Source organism: Rhynchophorus ferrugineus, unplaced genomic scaffold (genome assembly GCF_030347505.1).
Source record: "Rhynchophorus ferrugineus isolate W39M unplaced genomic scaffold, kcgeb_rfMv2 rfM4, whole genome shotgun sequence".
Classification (NCBI taxonomy): Eukaryota; Metazoa; Arthropoda; class Insecta; order Coleoptera; family Curculionidae; genus Rhynchophorus; species Rhynchophorus ferrugineus.
In genome coordinates this window covers 53,791,448-53,799,203 of record NW_027472583.1, presented here as the reverse complement: position 1 = coordinate 53,799,203, position 7,756 = coordinate 53,791,448, and the positions used below count along the sequence as shown (strand labels likewise).

The 7,756-nt window shown below is 35.0% G+C and overlaps 1 protein-coding gene across 2 annotated transcripts in view; it reads right to left on the bottom strand.

Annotated features, from left to right (window-relative positions):
• Positions 1 to 6,588, bottom strand: part of Dgk (diacyl glycerol kinase 1) — a 131,615-nt gene extending 125,027 nt beyond the window's left edge. The window contains exon 1 of one of the 2 annotated variants that reach the window (XM_076403876.1): positions 6,200 to 6,588. The gene's annotated coding sequence lies outside the window, so the exon portion shown is untranslated. The remainder of the gene's footprint in view (positions 1 to 6,199) is intronic. The other variant, XM_076403875.1, reaches the window with a different exon arrangement.
• Between the last annotated feature and the right edge of the window lie 1,168 nt (positions 6,589 to 7,756).

Below are 7,756 nucleotides of genomic sequence, written 5' to 3'. Positions count from 1 at the left end.
TATTCTCCATTTGTGGTATATCACAAGTGTAGAGTAGATAAATCATTGGCACCAGTACACTTCCTTGTCGGACACCTGCTTTAGCTTCATTTATTGTAAATTAAACTTTTTGTTGTTTAACTCTAGACTTTTTGGCTGTAAAATACAATTTTAGTAGTTCGGTGTGTTGTTTTGGTAACATTTTATTTAGTTTATGAACAAGTCCTTCATGCCAAACCTTTTCGAAGGCTTGTGCTACATCTAAAAATATAGCTGAGCATACTTTTTTACTTTCGTAGGCTTTTTCAATAACACCTGTTATTCTGTGGACCTGGTCAATTATTAAATGCTTGTTAATAAACCCAAACTGGTATTAGGTTTTTTCTCTCTATCAAAGAAATAATATAGAATCTATTTTTCTGTCCGTCCATATGTAACTTATTATAACCCTTCTTGTTTTACTCTAAACATTCTGGTTGTAATGTACGATTTTAACAGTTCGGTGTCTTGTTTTGGTAGTATTTTCTGTAGTTTATGAATAAGGCCTTCATGCCAAACCTTATAGAAAGCTTGTGCTACATCTAAAAATATAGCTGAGCATACCTTTTGACTTTCAAGGCTTTTTCAATAACATCTGTTGTTCTGTGGACCTGGTCAATTGTTGAATGCTTGTTAATAAACCCAAACTGGTGTGTTGGTATTAGGTTTTTTCTCTCTATCAAAGAAATAATATAGAATCTATTTTTCTGTCCGTCCATATGTAACTTATTATAACCCTTCTTGTTTTACTCTAAACATTCTGGTTGTAATGTACGATTTTAACAGTTCGGTGTGTTGTTTTGGTAGCATTTTCTGTAGTTTATGAATAAGGCCTTCATGCCTAACCTTATCGAAAGCTTGTGCTACATCTAAAAATATAGCTGAGCATACCTTTTGACTTTCGTAGGCTTTTTCAATAACATCTGTTGTTCTGTGGACCTGGTCAATTGTTGAATGCTTGTTAATAAACCCAAACTGGTATTAGGTTTTTTCTCTCTATCAAAGAAATAATATAAAATCTATTTTTCTGTCCGTCCATATGTAACTTATTATAACCCTTCTTGTTTTACTCTAAACATTCTGGTTGTAATGTACGATTTTAACAGTTCGGTGTGTTGTTTTGGTAGCATTTTCTGTAGTTTATGAATAAGGCCTTCATGCCTAACCTTATCGAAAGCTTGTGCTACATCTAAAAATATAGCTGAGCATACTTTTTGACTTTCGTAGGCTTTTCCAATAACATCTGTTGTTCTGTGGACCTGGTCAATTGTTGAATGCTTGTTAATAAACCCAAACTGGTGTGTTGGTATTAGGTTTTTCTCTCTATGATCGGTTTTATTCTGTTCTACAGGAGTTTTTCAAAAACCTTAGATATTACTGACAGCAGTGATATCGGTCTATAGGCTTTTATTTCGTTTGGTGACTTTCCCGGTTTTGGGATCATTATAATTACCGCCATCTTCCAAATGCCTGAGACATGTTTAAATCTAAATGCTGTATTGATCAAGTTGATGAGTTTTATAATTCCCTTTCTTAGTAGTGCTTTGCAGTAATTCTCCTGTTATCAAATCATAGCCTGGTGATTTCCTGGCATTAATGTCAGTTTTAATAACTTTGGTTAGCTCTTTTATTAAAGATATGCAAGCACCTAGATACTATAAATATCCTAATACTATTTGATCAAACATGAATATATTAACATATTCCGAATAGGAAAGGCTCGCTGGAAAAATAAAACAGGAAAAAAACAACGTGGTCCTGGTCACCTAGGATTATTTCACGACCCCCCCCCCCCCGACAAACAGGGGACGGTTCCCCCTTTCGATCGCCCTTTGTCGCAGCAAATCTCCCAAACGCCGACCGCATAATGTTACAAAATTATGCGGTGATCCGGATTCGTTTACTCTCGCCCGGCTCGCCCTACGACCCTCTAATAAACAATTACCGGAACATTTCAAGCTGCAAACGATCGCTTCACGGAAGATCGAAGCCGGCGACGAAACAAAAAAGCGACGGCCCCGTCGGTTCGACAGACCGAATAGCTCCGGCCGCGGTAAATGTTGCCGTTTGCACGCCGATCACGTCGGTTAATATTCATTTGTTTTCGAAACAAGGCCCACCAGACCGACTATTACATTCGTTTACCGTCCGCACCGCACTACGACTTTAATTATTTTCCGTTTATTTTTAACAGCGCCAGAACACAACAGCAATATTAGTTCAGAATTGAATATGCAATAATTTTCGCCGTTATTTATAATTATTTGGCTTTAAAGGAATATATTAATTTCGTGAAAGAGTAAGAAAAGAATATTTAAACCTATTTATCTATGCATAATATTGTTTTCACTACTATCAACAAATTAGATTTATTTCCTTCGTAATTTAATTTTGTGTATATGTCATAAAATTATATTGTTTTTGTATTGTTTAGCCTCGGCAAAAAAAAACATCCCGTCATTTACCACGTCAATGATTTAAATTATAATATTTTACAGCCGTATACTATAAAACCACGTTTGAGTTGACCTAATCTCGAAGACACTTGCTTATCTTACACTGCGATAAATCAACACGTATAAATGCTCGGAAACAATTGCATTACGGCGATTTTTAAAGAACACGATCCTCGATTGTTTCGCTCGACTTATTGTACTACCTGCTATAATAAAAAGACGATGTTTTTTATTTGTTTTACAAGTTTGCGAATGTGTCGAACAAGCTTCTCATGTTTTTTCTATTTTTATTTAATAATAATTACTAGTCCTTAAAACTATAAAGTATACACAAAACAAGGATCTGTCTTTAAATAAAAAAAAACGCTGCCAGTAAAGCAATGTAATATTTTTTCTCTATAGTAACTTAAAACTAGATACTCATCTAGAAAGACCCATTTGGTACTTACTTGATCTCTAATAAAATATGTTTAACATAAAAATTGAACCGATTTCAAAAAATAAATAAGGAACATAAATAATAAATTAAAAAATAATCAAACTTAACAATCAAGATTTTTAGCACAAAATAAAACATTTTAAAATAATATAGGTACATAATAGTCGTTGTAAATAACTAAATAAAAATAAACAAAAACTTTATTTAAGCTATCTACTACACGTATTTTATATTCTACTACATACACACAATTTAGCTTAATACCTAGTGTTCACTTAGTAGTAGTTAAAATATTATTGTAAATAGATAAATTGGTTTAGATTGGGTTCCGAACCACGGACCTCACTTCAAACTGTAGGTCCAGTCCAGATAAACCCATAGTTGGTAAAAGGAGACTTTAAAATATATTTAAAAAAATACCTATCTAAACCAATTTATCTACCACCGAACCACGGACCTCAGCATTAAGCCTACCGACTGGCGAGTGACCAACTTTAAAAATCATCCCAGAAGACATCCGGCCATACCCAGCCTGGTTACTGGCGTGACTGGGATCATTTTCCTTGTCGGATTTTACACTCTTGACTAGAACATCTTTTATGTAAAAAGTTTGAATATTTTTTACTATTTGGTGAGTTCCTTATTTATTTTTAAAGTCGGTTCAATTTTTTATGTTTAAAATATTTTGTTTTTCTCTTTTTAGTGTTAGATATTTACTCAATAAATTACGCAATTATTTTATTAAATATTACAATGGGTAGGCCAAGTAACGGTGCAGCCCGATAGGAAAATGGAATAGGAATAATGAAACAATGATTGAAAATAAGGAATGTTTCAGGCCCTGGGTTTCGCTACATAGTCTAGGTTATGTGATAAATGTTCCAATCAAACTAGAACAAAAAAGTTGCTGCCCTGTTGGGAATCGAATCCACAAGCTCAACGTTCTAACCATTACACCATAGGAACAGTTGCCTACAGGGTTTCTGAATGGCTTTTGCACCGAATGACTTCCGATTTTCCATCCCTTCATCTTAGCAATAATATTATACATAAATATGCGATAATTTTAAATAAAAAAAATTGTGAAAACTTGCCTTTGAAATTTGAGGTTTTCCCTCGATTTACTTGATCTCTAATAAAATAAAAGTTAGGATTACTCCTCAATCCTCAGTATGTATGCATTTAGTACATTTGAGTACAGAGCAACACAAAAACACACGGTTTGCTTCTCTGGACTTGTTTGCGTTTATTTACTTATTTGCATCCAAGTTCTCAATACTTTTCTTACTTTATGTTGATATTACTTCTCACAGAACATCCCCAAAATAGAATTTCGTAACGTACGGATAATTTAGATTTTCTTTACTTACTTTTAATAATCATTACAATTTTTTGAATTTTAATTCGAGATCTTTTATTTTCTTTTTCCAACGAAGTTTTGCGTCAAGATTTCTCCCAAGATAATTAACATCATTACTGTATTGATATATGATATATAATAGTATTATTCAAATTTATTGATATATGAAAAGTTTGTTTATAGGTGATATCAATATGTACTGATTTACTCTCGATGTGAAACAACTCTCGATCAAACAGGTGGTGAAATCAAATTTATTGGGTTAGACCAACACCTTCTCGATCATATGGAGAAATTCATAGAAGTATTGAAACCGTTTGCTACAGATTTAATTAAAAGAGAGCTTAGAAAGAATATTTTATAGGTTTTTTAAACTGTTCCGTAAATAATGTTTGCTGAGCCATATTGGCGTTATGCTACCACCCTAGTTACAAAATGCGTCGGTTGCCAAAAAGTATCACAGCACACGGGAGGCAAATAATTCGAAATGTTGCAATACATACACTTTAGAGCTAAATTACAGAAACAGAAATAATGTGGAGTAACCGGAGTAGCAGTATTAGTAATGAAGATGTTGATTTTATTGTTTTTGTGAACTGACTAACAACACACATCAAAAATTAGTTAGAGTTAATCAGCTTCCTAAAGGATAAAGCAATAAGCTTACCATCTTTGAACGCTATCAGGCCTATTTGTTTGATAGTACATTTAAAAATCTAGTGTTCATAAAAGGAAATTCTTCTTTTCCTGCTTAATAGACTGGACTGGGTTAGTTCTATTCTATTTACATAGCCTGACACCTGACAAAAATAGTTAAAATACTATATATATTTTGATCATCTTTGTTGATATCTATGCATCACGATCTAGCTGAGATGCATTATCGAGATGTTAAGGAAGAGCGCAATAAATAGCTTCGAAATCTTCAGCATCGACCAGTAAACACGGTATTACCATATTGCCAGAATGATTAAAAAAAGAATTTAAGAATATAGTTAAGAAAAATTTGCAACATATGTCAAGATTAGCAAATAAAGTTCATCGAGATATAACAATCATCACAACTGCACCGAGTGCAATACATTAGATCTAATTAACATCTTTATAGAACACTATACAATAAACGGCTTTAAACAATAATAAAATAGTAAATTTAAAACGCCTGGTGTTATATGCTAATTAAGGTATTTAAGCACCGAATCCGAAATGCTAAAAAACAACTACATTACGAGTAATAATCGGTAGCAAGACGATATTGTTACATAGCAACGTATAAAATAAAAATAGGCGAAGATAAGGTGACTAGATCTCGGTTTTATTAGTGTTGCGGTGAGAAAATCCGATCCGCAACAGCTTGTTGTGTTGACAATTGCCGGGAGCGAGCCAACCAAAAGAAGAAGATATCTGGCGTGAAAACTGACCATATGTTGGGGGTACAGTTGATATGTGACTGGATGGTGTAGGATACTATCACACATCATTAAATATCATTGGTAAATGTGTAAAATAGAAAAAATTGTTGAACTTGAAATTATTATATTATAATTCCTATGAGAAAAATAGCTTATTAGAGTTTGTAGCAGCGTTAGCTTCAATGAACACCGCAAGGACAGGAATATGATAGTTGACGTAAAAACTAGCCAGATGTTGGACGCACTAAGGCAATGACGATGAACAGAGCATCCCAACTCTCTATTTCGTCCTCCCAACGAATCTTCAGGGTGTTTCGGCGTCGTCCCGAAACCCACGCACCTCCTCGAGGGAAAGGGACAAACGTCCCGTCGGATGCGTTCTATCCAGGTCAAGTGGAGCCAGATGGGGCCCCGTCCGTTATTTTTAGATCGCGAGCCGTCTTCCAGATGGAACGGCGGACCAAACGTCCGCCGAAGACCGCAAACAGAAAGCACACCTTCCGCACACGCTTACCCCACTCCTGTGCCGTCGCTCTCGCCGCCGATAACAAAACTTCAAGACTTTAGATCCCGTTCGATTACCATCTTATCGCGGGGGAGCGCGGGGGCCCTGACGTTGCCGCCATCGGGGGAACGGGGTACGGCGGGAATCCGGGCGCCCCCCTCCCGCAGCTCGGTTCCAACAACACACCGAACGCGACGAAAAACGGGGGGCGTCTTGAGGAGTCGTCCCTCCGATATCGCCGAACAGTTTGGTCCGTATTCCCGTCCTGTATAGTTTTTTTTCCACTGTATTTTCTGCTGTACTTAAGTGTGTGTGTGTGCGGATGCGAATAACGAGCCAGCACTACACTCGACTAGAACCGACCGCCGATGCGGGATCAACACTGCAGAATCGGCAACGACGCACAATCGCACAGTTTGCCGTGAGGCTGTCGTCGTCATGGAAACGGCCGGGCAGTGTGGCTGCGGCGACATCTAACGACAAACGCTCGATCTATCCGCCTCCAGTACCATCTTTCCGCCGATCGCTACACTAGCCACTTATAGAAAACTATAATTGGTGGAATAATGTTATAATTCCCAAAATCAGGCTAGTAATTAATTACATCCGTTTTAATGTCGTCAAAGTTCTTCTTAAACATTAATTATTTTAATACACTCGTACTCTTCTGTTGTACTTGCATCGATACCCAAGCAACACGAATATGACATAAATACATCAGTACGGTTTTTCCAAATTGAAAAAAAAATTAAACTACTTAAGCTGAAGTTAATAGTACCACTTAATGAACTTGTGGTATTTGGTTCGCTTTAATGTTTTGATTTCCGGCGTGCAGTCCATAACCGTGTTGCCTCCATTTAGCAACGTTGTTACTTTTAGTAGCCTCATTTCATGTTGTAAGGCAAAATCTTGGATCACTTCGTAGATCCATTTGGTTTCGTTGATTATTTTGATGTTAAAAAGAATTGTAAATCGAGTTCAGAGTATCTTCCGAACAACCGGTACAGTTACTTGATTTTGAGTCTGATCTGCTCTGGTTTTTGTCTAACAAGTTGTATTTAATAATAAATAACATTATACATGATGATCGGGTTATATTTATACTTAACACAGAGTACAGAAATTAATATTTTCTGCATGGTTTATTCTTTTGCTACTGTAAAACTATTTATTTTGGATATTTTTAAAGAATATCAGCTTAAATCTGCTTTGATATAAACTTTATTAAGTCCACAGTTTAAAAATACTGTTTATATATTAGTTGACGTAATGATTTGTTAAAATTTCCTAACTTTATTCAACAATAAAACGATTAATTTTCTGTAAACAAGTGTATCTTTAAAATAAATCAATATATGTGATAAAACATTACGTAATGATGATAATAAAAATTCGTATTTCAATTTATGTATAACTAATTTATGTATAATTAATATAATGATTAAAAATCACAAAAATGCCATTACAGTGTAAGCAATTGTAAAGCAACCTAACTTAACTGTTAAATTCGATATTTTTTACATTTCTCTACCTAAAATGAAGGTTTTATATTTAATATTATTGTGT